This window comes from Cyrtonyx montezumae, unplaced genomic scaffold (assembly GCF_038088225.1).
Source record: "Cyrtonyx montezumae isolate F1298 unplaced genomic scaffold, pur_monq_1.0 scaffold_21, whole genome shotgun sequence".
NCBI classification, from domain to species: Eukaryota; Metazoa; Chordata; class Aves; order Galliformes; family Odontophoridae; genus Cyrtonyx; species Cyrtonyx montezumae.
This window is the reverse complement of record NW_027071948.1, coordinates 6644934-6655292: the sequence shown is the minus strand read 5'-3', so window position 1 is coordinate 6655292 and position 10359 is coordinate 6644934. Positions and strand designations below refer to the sequence as shown.

The 10359-nt window shown below is 51.6% G+C and overlaps 1 pseudogene; it reads left to right on the top strand.

Annotated features, from left to right (window-relative positions):
• The first annotated feature begins 3452 nt into the window (after positions 1-3452).
• Positions 3453-4391, top strand: LOC136049761 (olfactory receptor 14C36-like; annotated as a pseudogene).
• Positions 4392-10359: the final 5968 nt, after the last annotated feature.

The window sequence follows — 10359 nt, the reverse complement described above, 5'->3', positions numbered from 1 at the left end:
GAGGATCTGAAATGTGGAGGCACTACTCTGGATAATGCTTTCCCTCCATCTTCTAGCCATGGTCTTGTTCATATAAAATAGGTGGAGACTGACTGCTTACATCATTTCTGAATAAGTGGACAATGGTGAATGTTAATAAACTGAAAGAGAACATTAGCTGTTTGAAAGGAATTCCTAGCATTCCTAATATCATGATGTGAGACATGGAACAGGTGTGGAACAGGCAGCCCAAGGAAGTTGTGAATGCCCCTTCCTTGGAAATGTTCAAGATGTCAAGGGCCCCGAGCATTCATCTCTACTGTGTGACAGCCCCGCACACAGCAAGGGAGTTGGAACTGGATGATGTCCAAGGTCCTTCCAACCCAAGCCATTCAAGGATTCTGTGATTTCTATCAGGCTCTTCCAACTCAGGATCCTGTTTGCTTGGGTATTTGGAGTTCACCACTTCTTGCATCATCATTTCCCTTCTGTTTCTGGCACCTAAAGTATAAGGAAGCCCAGTCCAACTCATAAACAGTGAGATCAGGAAGGAAATGAGTATCAGAGACTTCTTCCATGTCCTGCCTCACCAGGTTCCCTGCTCCATTCTACTGTGGGCCCACAGTCTCCCTAATCTTCCTTTTCTTGCCTACATATTTCCACAAGCTCTTCCTCGCTTTGATATGCCTGGGCACATTCAATTGCAGTGCAACTCTGGCTTTGCTAAACTCACCTCAGCAGGTACACTAGCACAAATCTCTGCATTGCTGCCAGGTGACCTCTTGTTTCCACCTCCTTTATGCTTCTTTTCTGTGTTTGGGTTTGGCCAGGGCAATCTTTCTCATTCCTGCAGCACTTCTGACATTGCTACTTGGTTTCCTCTTCCTTGGAATACTGGAGTACTTGGAATACTGTGCATGGAAGTTGTCGTCCTCAAGTAGCTAACACATTTTTTGTTCCTATTCCTCTTAGAGCCTTACCCTGCTGCCTTATACACCGCAGACACTTGAAGAAGTCAAGGTGTGCAGACTGTGTGTCTGCACCGCAGACACTTGAAGAAGATCAAGGGGTCTTTTGGACGGCTTATGCCCTGCTGTGCTGTCCCTCCAGAAAATGCTAGAGTGAGTAAGGTCCCAGACTGTGACAGGGCCTCAAAATGTGAAGCTCCTGTTTGCCCTTTTAGGTCCCCTTCCTCTTGTTCTTCCTAATCAGGAAGCCAGTAGCAGACACCAATGGTCTCCTCTTTAAGCCATTTCCATCAGTTCTCAGCTGGATCCTCCACCATCCCCAGGCAGAGCTTGGTGTGCTCTCATACAGAGAGCAGTAGCCTATCCTTGTTTTATTTGACCACCCTCTGTGAAGAGTCCATATCCCTGTTTTTTTACAATTCAGAGGTGGGAACTCTCCTGCTATGTCTCTGTGACCCAAGAAGACCCCTAGACCTCCAAATGCAAAAAGATTTCTAGCTCATTGAGTCATATTTTTGGTGTTCTCATTAGTGTAAAGACACTTGAGAAATCTTTCCATTCCCAAAGCATCACAGGACGTAGTCTGGCTGGATCCTGTGCCTACCCCATGGTAATGGTGCTCAGAAGGTGGCACGCAGGCATTAAATGAACCATAGTGGGGCTTGGAGCTGTCCAGCCAGCACCAACACTCCTAGGGCATGGCTTTCCTGAAGGTCCTGTGCTGCATTTGCTAGCTGTCTGTGGATGTGCTGGAAACCCCAGGGAACTGCCATTCAAATGAGAGCCCAGAGCAAACTCAGGTGTCATCAGTGAAAGGGTGTAGGTGTGTCCTAGCTTTGTAATGCCTTGAACTCTAGAATATGCCACAGATGGAGCAGAGAGGAAGATCTGGTTCTTCAGGTGAGCTCATCCTTTTGGAATGAGATACAAGAATACTCCCATTCCCTGTCTGCCCCCCAGCTGATGCTCAGAAAGGAAGTGGCTATCTCTGAGGTTATCTACCACAGTTTGCAGGCAATGTTGCCTACATCTAGGAGCACCTCAGGCATCTTGGTCATCAGCGAGTGTCTGTACTCGAGCAAGTGACTCCAATGGAAATTTTTACATGAAAGGTGGTGAGGAGCTGGAACAGATTGCTCAAGAGTGATTGTGGATGCCCCATCCACTAAGACAATCAAGAGCAGGTTGGATGGGTTGTTAAGCAACATGATCTAGTCACTGGCAACTCTGCCCATGGCAGGAGGGTTGGGAGTAGGTGACTTCTGAAGTCCCTTCCAACCTAAGCCGTGCTACAATTCAATTATCTAGGATTCTATGATGATTCTGCAGCCTTTCAGGAGCTGTTGGCCAGGGCGACTACGAACATCTCCAGGGAGAAGGGGAGAAGAAAATCACATCCTCTCCTGCTGAGTTGGACTGGTCCCCTGGGACACATAGAGCTCATACAAGCAGGCAGCGCTGCAGAGAGACAGTTATTCCCAGGAGCAGCTCCTGTGCACCACGTATTAAGGCTGGGGGTATGATCTGCAGGTGATAGGGGAAGAAGAGAGAAAGGAGAGAGAGCTTAGAGGATGTGTGGGATGTGAGCAGGCTGTGAGCTTAATGGAGGAGAATTATCGTGGCCTTTAACACGGTAAATCTCCTGCTGCAAGCAATTGAAGCTGCTTTTCCTGGAGGGATCACTAAATCCCATGGCAGCCCAGGCTGCATGTGCTCTGTGTTCCTTTATCATGGCAAAAGACCTGCTTCATCTTCGGGCATCACTGCTGCAGTGCAGCCCCTGAGTGCTCCGTGTCCCAGGACGGCTGCAGGCTGTGCAGCCGGGGGTGCAGCAGGTGCCCGGGGCTGTCGTGCAGAGCAGCGGCCCTGCTGTGCCCCAGGGGCTGTGTGCAGGGGCAGGGACTCTGCCGCCTGCCAGGCTCAGCACTCAGCCTGCCCGGGGAGCTGCCCAGGGCACTGCGAGCAGACATGTGGGGGGAAGGAGCACCCCGGCAGGGCAGGGGCCTTCTGCTGCCACAGCTGCTGCCTGGGGCAGAGCATCACAGCACCTCTGCACCCCAGAATGTTTCCAATGGTGCTTTGCAAGAGGAGAGGCAAGGCAGGGATTTTCCATTTCCTGTTCTTAGGGAAAGGGAAAAGGGTTGGAGTCAGGAATCTGAAAGGAGCTGGGAGATATGAACACATCTCTGACAATCCTGCGTTGTTCCTTTCTCAGTCTGCCCTTACGTGAACAATCTCCTAAGGTGCTTTCAGCCTTTCCTCTCCCAAAGGACAGCACCGGCTGAAACTGTTGTCATTTTTAGCAGACATGAACACACACTTACCCTGCCAACAGGCAGCTTTCTCTATGACAAACCTAAGTGCACAGAGTCTGGGAGGAGGGCTTTGAGTGCAGAGAGGGTGAAGGTATGGGACTTGGAAACTGAATGTCTCTGAGGACGGTCTTGATTTGTCATTAACTTCTGCACTCCTAACAGCACTCCATGCCCAGGAACAGCAGAGCAGATGCCCAACAGCAGCTCCATCAGCGAGTTCCTCCTGCTGGCATTGGCAGACACACAGCAGCTGCAGCTCCTGCACTTCTGGCTCTTCCTGAGCATCTCCCTGGCTGCCCTCCTGGGCAACGGCCTCATCAGCACAGCCGTAGCCTGCGACCAGCGCCTGCACACCCGCATGGACTTCTTCTTCCTCAACCTCGCCCTCCTCGACCTGGGCTGCATCTCCACCACTCTCCTCAAAGCCACGGCCAATGCCCTCTGGGACACCAGGGCCATCTCCTGCACAGGGTGTGTTGCACAGGTCTTCTTTTCATTATTCTTATTTTCTGCAGAGATTTTTCTTCTCACAGTCATGTCCTATGAGCGCTTTGTTGCCATCTGCAAGCCTCCTCACTACGGGACCCTCCTGGGCAGCAGAGCTTGTGCCACCATGGCAGCAGCTGTCTGAGGCACTGGCATCCTCTATTCCCTGCTGCACACTGCCAATACATTTTCAATACCACTGTGCCATGGCAATGCTGTGCACCAGTTCTTCTGTGAAATCCCCCAGATACTAAAGCTCTCCTGCTCACAGTCCTGCCTCAAGGAAGTTTGGCTTCTTGTGGTTAGTGTCCCTTTGGAGCTTGGGTGCTTTGTTTTGATTGTGCTGTCTTATGTGCAGATCTTCAGGGCAGTGCTGAGGATGCCCTCTGAGCAGGGACGGCACAAAGCTTTCTCCACGTGCCTCCCTCACCTGGCTGTGTTCTCCCTGTTTGTCAGCACTTTCCTGTGTGACTACCTGAGGCCGCCCTCCCTTTCCTGCCCATCCCTGGACCTGGTGGTGCCAGTTCTGCACTCGGTGGTCCCTCCAGCAGTGAACGCCCTCATCTACAGCATGAGGAACCAGGAGCTCAAGGATGCCCTGAGAAAAATTAGGGAAATCCCCAGCTATGTCAGAAAACATTAGGACAATATTTTGTTAAAACTCCTGTTTTGTATTTCCTGAAACTTTGATTTTTAGTTTTTTTTTTTAGTTTTAAATATAGATATTTTTAGCCTCTTGTTAATTATGTACTTTGACTCAGATATCTCATGTGCCTAGAGTACCGGGCTTCCTATGTACATGAAGATGCCAGCAGGAAATCATTTATCTCAGCCTTTCTTCCCTTCTTCTCTGGAGATGGAGGAGAAACCTCCTTATGAAGCAGGGTTTCAGGGGCCAAGAACTCAGCTGCCAAGTGGAGCAGCAGCCCCGGGGGGGCTTGGGGGCTGCCCCTCACTACTCAGTGGGCTTCTGCTCTCTGCTGCCTTGGAATCAGGGCTGCTTCTTTCCTGGGGCCATGGTGATGTGCACGGTCAGGATTTGGGCTTTTGAGTGCTGCTCTCTTTCCACTTCTGTACATTCCTATTGTCCCTCTCTGCTCCTGGGAACTTTTGGGTCTTGTGATTTCACAGCAGTCCTGTTGTCTCTACAGTGGCATCCCTGACGTAGCAGGCAGGAGGAGGCAGTATGCAGCAATGTGCCAGAGCTGACCTCACTAGCTAGCACTGCCAGAACACAAGGGGCTGCTCAGAGCAGAGACCTGGGGTCTCTTCCAAAGCTGATGTCAGCAATGCAGCCAAGGAGACGCTCTCTGCTCTTTTATTTTCTGGAGATCTCCAGAAATAATCACAGAAGTGGATGGAGTGCTGGCCCAAGAACTCCCTACTTGGTGGCACTTATTATAGTATTATAAAATCTTAGAATGCCTTTGGGTTGAAAATTCCAGCCTGTCCTCTTGAGTCCTTGGAATGTGGGGATTTGGGGTGGAGGTAGAGACCCAAAGAAGGTAACGAGGTATCTAAATACATAGTATGTAAAGGGAGGTGGGAGGAAGGAGGTGGGGGAAGCCAGGCAAGGAGAGATCAGAGGGGTCCCTTCTGAGCATGGGAACAAGGACACAGACACATAGAGCTTGGCTTTGCTGAGGGTTTTATTGATCATCAGAGGGTGTCATTGATCATCAGGGTCTTCACTGGTCATTGGAGGGCAACACTGGTCATCAGAGGGCTGCACTGGTCATCAGAGGATGTCAAAGGGCATCACAGGTGAGAAGAAGCCTTGTCCCTGCAGGGTTTGTCCCCAAGGACTTAGCACAGGAGAAAGACTGGCAGCAGCCAACAGGCCCAGGGCAGGAGGTGGGTCCCCTGGGGACAGCAGCCACAGCCCCTGTCCCATCTGCACGGTGACCCTGGGCCATCCATAAGGCACCCTGTGCCTGCCCCTTCCAGATGCCCTCCTCAGCACATCCCCATAGAGCGCAAGACAAGGTCTCGAGGTGACAGTGCCCAGGTTCACCTGGAACAGGTCGGGTACTGCCCTCCATAGCATCCATCCGCAGCCCCTGATGCCTGGTCCTCAGGGCTCTGGAGACACCCAGGTTCCCCCCAGGTGCCCTGTGGAGTCTCAGATATCCCCGTGCTGCTCACCTAGACATGGAGATCCAGGACCGCACGTCCCACACGCAGGGGATTCTCCTCTGTTCTGCTGAGCACGACCTGGGAGAAAGGGGATGCTAGGGATACACCGAGGGCACTGGGACAATGGGACACGCTGGGGGCAGTGGGATGCACTGGGACACACTGGGAGCACTGGGGAAAACGGGACATACTGGGACACCCTGAAGGCACGGACCCATTGTGTGCACGGGAACACCGTGGCCAAGGCACAGTCCTGCAGCCTACTCAGCCCCATCTGCCCCCCATTGCCTCCTTCCCCTGCTCATTGCCTGCCCACAGCAGGAGGGAGCGCAGCAGAGGCCTTAGGGCCTCAGGGGTGTCCCCATGTCCCAGGGAAACAGAGAGGACAGCAACACATCCCAACCCCGTCCTCAACCCAGGGGCACCCCACAACTCACAGGAGGCGGATGGACATCAATGGGAGGTGGCTGCACCTGGGGAAGAAGAGCCATGGGGCAGCCATGAGGGAACTGTGGGGCTGGGGGATCACCAGGTGTCCCCATCCAAGCCCCCCAGTTGGCCCCGGGGCTGCCCCCAGCCTCATGGCTGCCAAGGTCTGTGTGCACCTCTGCCCATGGAGGAGCCGAGGGTTGGGGACGGACATGGGAAGGGGAGAGGAGATTGGGGGGCTCAAAGGGAGGGGCAAGGGGGTGCCAAAGAAGTGAGATTTGGGGGTCCAAAATGGATAAGTACAGAGATCACAAAGAGGAGAATGGGGGGAAATGAAACAGGTCCCCATATCAACTGTGGACCTAAAGAGATGAGAATCAGAGTGTCAAAGAAAGGAGATTTGTTGGTGCCAAAGGGATGGGCTATGGGGACCAAAAAGAGAGGGCATTTGGAACCCCAAAGACAGGAGATTTGGGGACCAAAAGAAATGGGGAGTAGGGTGCAAATGGAAGAAATTTGGAAGCTCCAAATTGAGGGGTGGCTTCTGCCAGGCAGGACCAGACCCCACCTGTCCCTGTGAAACTCCCTGCTGGGCCACCCTTGGGTGCTCTCAGCATGGCTGCCCAGACACTCACCACAACATCATCTTCCTTGGGCTGCAGACGCAGCAGTGGCTGTGGGGAGAGGAGTAGGAGAGGGAGTGAGAGAGACCCTGGCTTCAGGGACCCCCCTGACTGAACATCTCCAGCCCCAGCCCTCATCCCCCATGGATGGTTCACCTGAGCTTCCACTGTGTGGCACAGGGCAGCAAGGAGCAGCACGAGGCTGAGCACAGCCGCCTTCATCTTCCTCCGTGCTCTGGGAGTTGGGTGAGGCAGCAGGAGGACAGGGCTGCATTTATCTTCCCAGAGCTTCTCCCACAACCCCAAGTGCCCCTGCGCTTGGCAGACTCCCCTGGCATGGACCGAGCCTGACATGCAGCCATACCCTGCCCTAGCCCAAGGGCACATGAAGAAGCCAAGGATCAGAGGAAGAACACTGAGTGCTGGGACATTGATAACATTGACCCCAAAGTCACCGCCAGCACCCAGCACACCCCATGTGTGTCCCAGGTTCACCCAGAGATAATACTGCCCCCACATCAAGGCTTTCTACAAGGAGTCATCCCTGAGTTCTCTCCAGTCCTGTGAGGCACCAAGATGTGGGGCTGATTTCTTGAGGAAATGGGGACTTGGCATCTGGGGACACGGGGAAGTGTTCTCAGAAGCTCCTACACCATCCCTAATGACCCTGGCCTTGACAGAGTCCCCTGGCACGGGCTAAGCCCAGCATGCAGCCAGCCACTGCCCTGGCCCCTGGGAACAGGAAGGAGCCAGGGATTACGGGCAGGCACTCTCTGCTGGGATCCCAATGGCATGTAGCCTAAAGCCACCAAGTTCAAGAACCCAGCAAACCCCGTCCTTTCTGTCACCCAGGATCACCCAGAGATGAAGACATCCCCATATCAAGGCTTTGTCCCAAGAGTCATCCATGAGTTCTCTCCAGTCCTGTGGGGCACCAAAGTGCTGGGCTGATCCCTTGGGGAAATGGGGACATGGCATCTGGAGACACTGGGAAGAGGGAAGACAAAGGGGGACATGGGCAGTGGGGACACTGTGTGGATATGGGGACAACAAGGGGACACTGGGATACAGGGACATCATGGGGACATGAGAATATCATGGCAATATGGAGTCAGCATGGAGATATGGGGACATGGGAAAATGGAGGTATGGGGGCATGGGGGTGTGTGCACAAATGGGAACTGGTTGGTGACAGGGACCTGGAATTCCATAGATGGGCAGTGGGGACAGGCGGGTGACGGGGACGCATAGACACAGGGAGGCTGGCAGTGTGTCCACTCAGTGCCCTTGTCGTCATGCAGGAGGTCGGGAGAGAATAACAGACCTTGGCTGTGGAAGATGGCTTTCCTCCTTATTTCTTTCTGCAAAACCCAGAGACCACAACTTCTAAAATCATGGACTCTAAGAATCATGGAATACCTGAACCATGGGGTCACAGACTCACAGAACCAATGAGTCAGGGAATCATAAAACCACAGCACCACTGTAACTATAGAATCGTAGAATCATTTAGGTGGGACAAGGCCCCTAAGGTCACATCAGGAGATGTGTCATGCATTCTCTGTTCTCTTTAGATCGCTCGCATTAGAAGACACCATGTTACATCCAGAAATCTGTATAGTGTGCCTGACATGGCAGTAGTACTGCCTCTGTCCATAGGTGCAGTTTGTCAATAGGACATGCAGGCAGGGAATCCAAGGCTAGGGGTGAAAATTGGCTTTGAAGCCTCTGGGCTGTGTGCCTGAGCTTCAGCAGAGCAAAGGTGTCCTACCGGTTTTGTTCCCTTGATGATGCAGCCTCCTGTCATGGCTTCAAAGAAAGTGAGTCTTGTTTTGCCCAGATGAAAAGGAAGACAGAACAGAACACTGATAAATGGCTCCGAACTGCAAACGACTCAAGGATACATCTGTCAGAACAGCCAGCTGGTAACAGCTTCACGGGGCATTTCCCATAAATAAGAGAGCTGTTGTGGGTCATCTCTGACAAGAACACTTGAATGTTTGCTTTGGGAATCGCCCAGAGAGCAGTCAGCTGGAAGAGTTTCCCTCGGGCTGATTCTGCTCTGGGCAGTGTTTGTCAGAGCTTATCAGTGCTGCATTATTCACTGTATTTCAAAGCAGTGTGGCCTGTCTTTCAATACTGTATTTCAACGCAGTATTCCTACTCTGGAGTTACTGTTACAAGAACTAATGAATTGTCCGTGCTGCCTCACGGAGAAATATTGACAGAGGTGCAGTACAGACTGTCTTTGTGATAAATGCGAAGCAGGTGGATGACACTTGATAGCAAGTGTCTCATTAAAGATTCTCTCCAGGAAAACCCCTTTGCTGGTTTGATGACACCTAAAAAGAAATACTCAGGCTTTGTAACAGCAGAACACTGAAAAAGTAAAACGTGATGAGGCCTAAGTTCTCCGGCTGCTCAGTCAGCAGCCTCCTCTGCAGCGATCTCCCCATCGTGGCATCACGGAACCATTTAGGTTAGAAATGACCTCTCGGGTCACCCAACTGCTAACTCAGTGCTGTCAAGTCCACCACTAAGCCCATATCTGTGACATGTCACCGTGTCTGTGGTGTGTCACCCTGCTGGGGAGCAGGTGCAGGGACTTCCACAGCACGGCACGGCCTTGGCTGGGCTTGTTGACCTCAGAGGTCTTCTCCAACCTGGATGATCCTGGGATTCCAGGACATTAGGATTCTAGCGTGATGCTAGCATTCTAGGTTTCTACTTTTCTAGGGTTCCATCTTCCTAGGATTCAAGAGTTAGGAGTTAGGAATACAAGCGTGTAGCATTCTTGTTTTGTAGGATTCAAGGTTACTACTTTTCTTAGATTTGGAGGATGGTAGGATTATATGTTTCTTAGTTTCCTAGTTTTCTATACTAATAGGATTCCAGGTTTCTAGGATTACAGGATTATAGGATTTGATGGTTCCAGGATTGAGGTTTCTAGAATTGTAGGTCTCTTAGGTTTCTAGGATTCTGTGATACTGGTATTCTAGGTATCTTCAGTTTATAGGATTCTACGTTTCTAGGATTTATAGAATTCCTGGATTCTAGGCTCAAGGCTTTTAGGTTTCTAGAAGTACAGTTTTCTTAGGTTTCTAGGATTCCAGGATTCTGGGTTTCTAGGATGCGGGGATGGGCTCTCACGACCACACGTCAGGAGTTCGACCACACCCAATGAGAACTCACGGCTAGATTAGGGAGTAGTGCAGTTTATTAAGGCAACAGATTGCAGATTCTTTGAGATAAACACAGTCTGCAAAGCATGTGAACTGCACAACGGTTTTTCTCAGTCAGCTTACCAAGTTTCTCTGGTTTTGACTAACAGATATGGCTGCAGGTCACGTTGCTTAGGGAAGTATCATGGAAGGGATTACCCAGTACATTCCTCCCTGGAGGTTTGTCTTCTCTCCAGAGGTG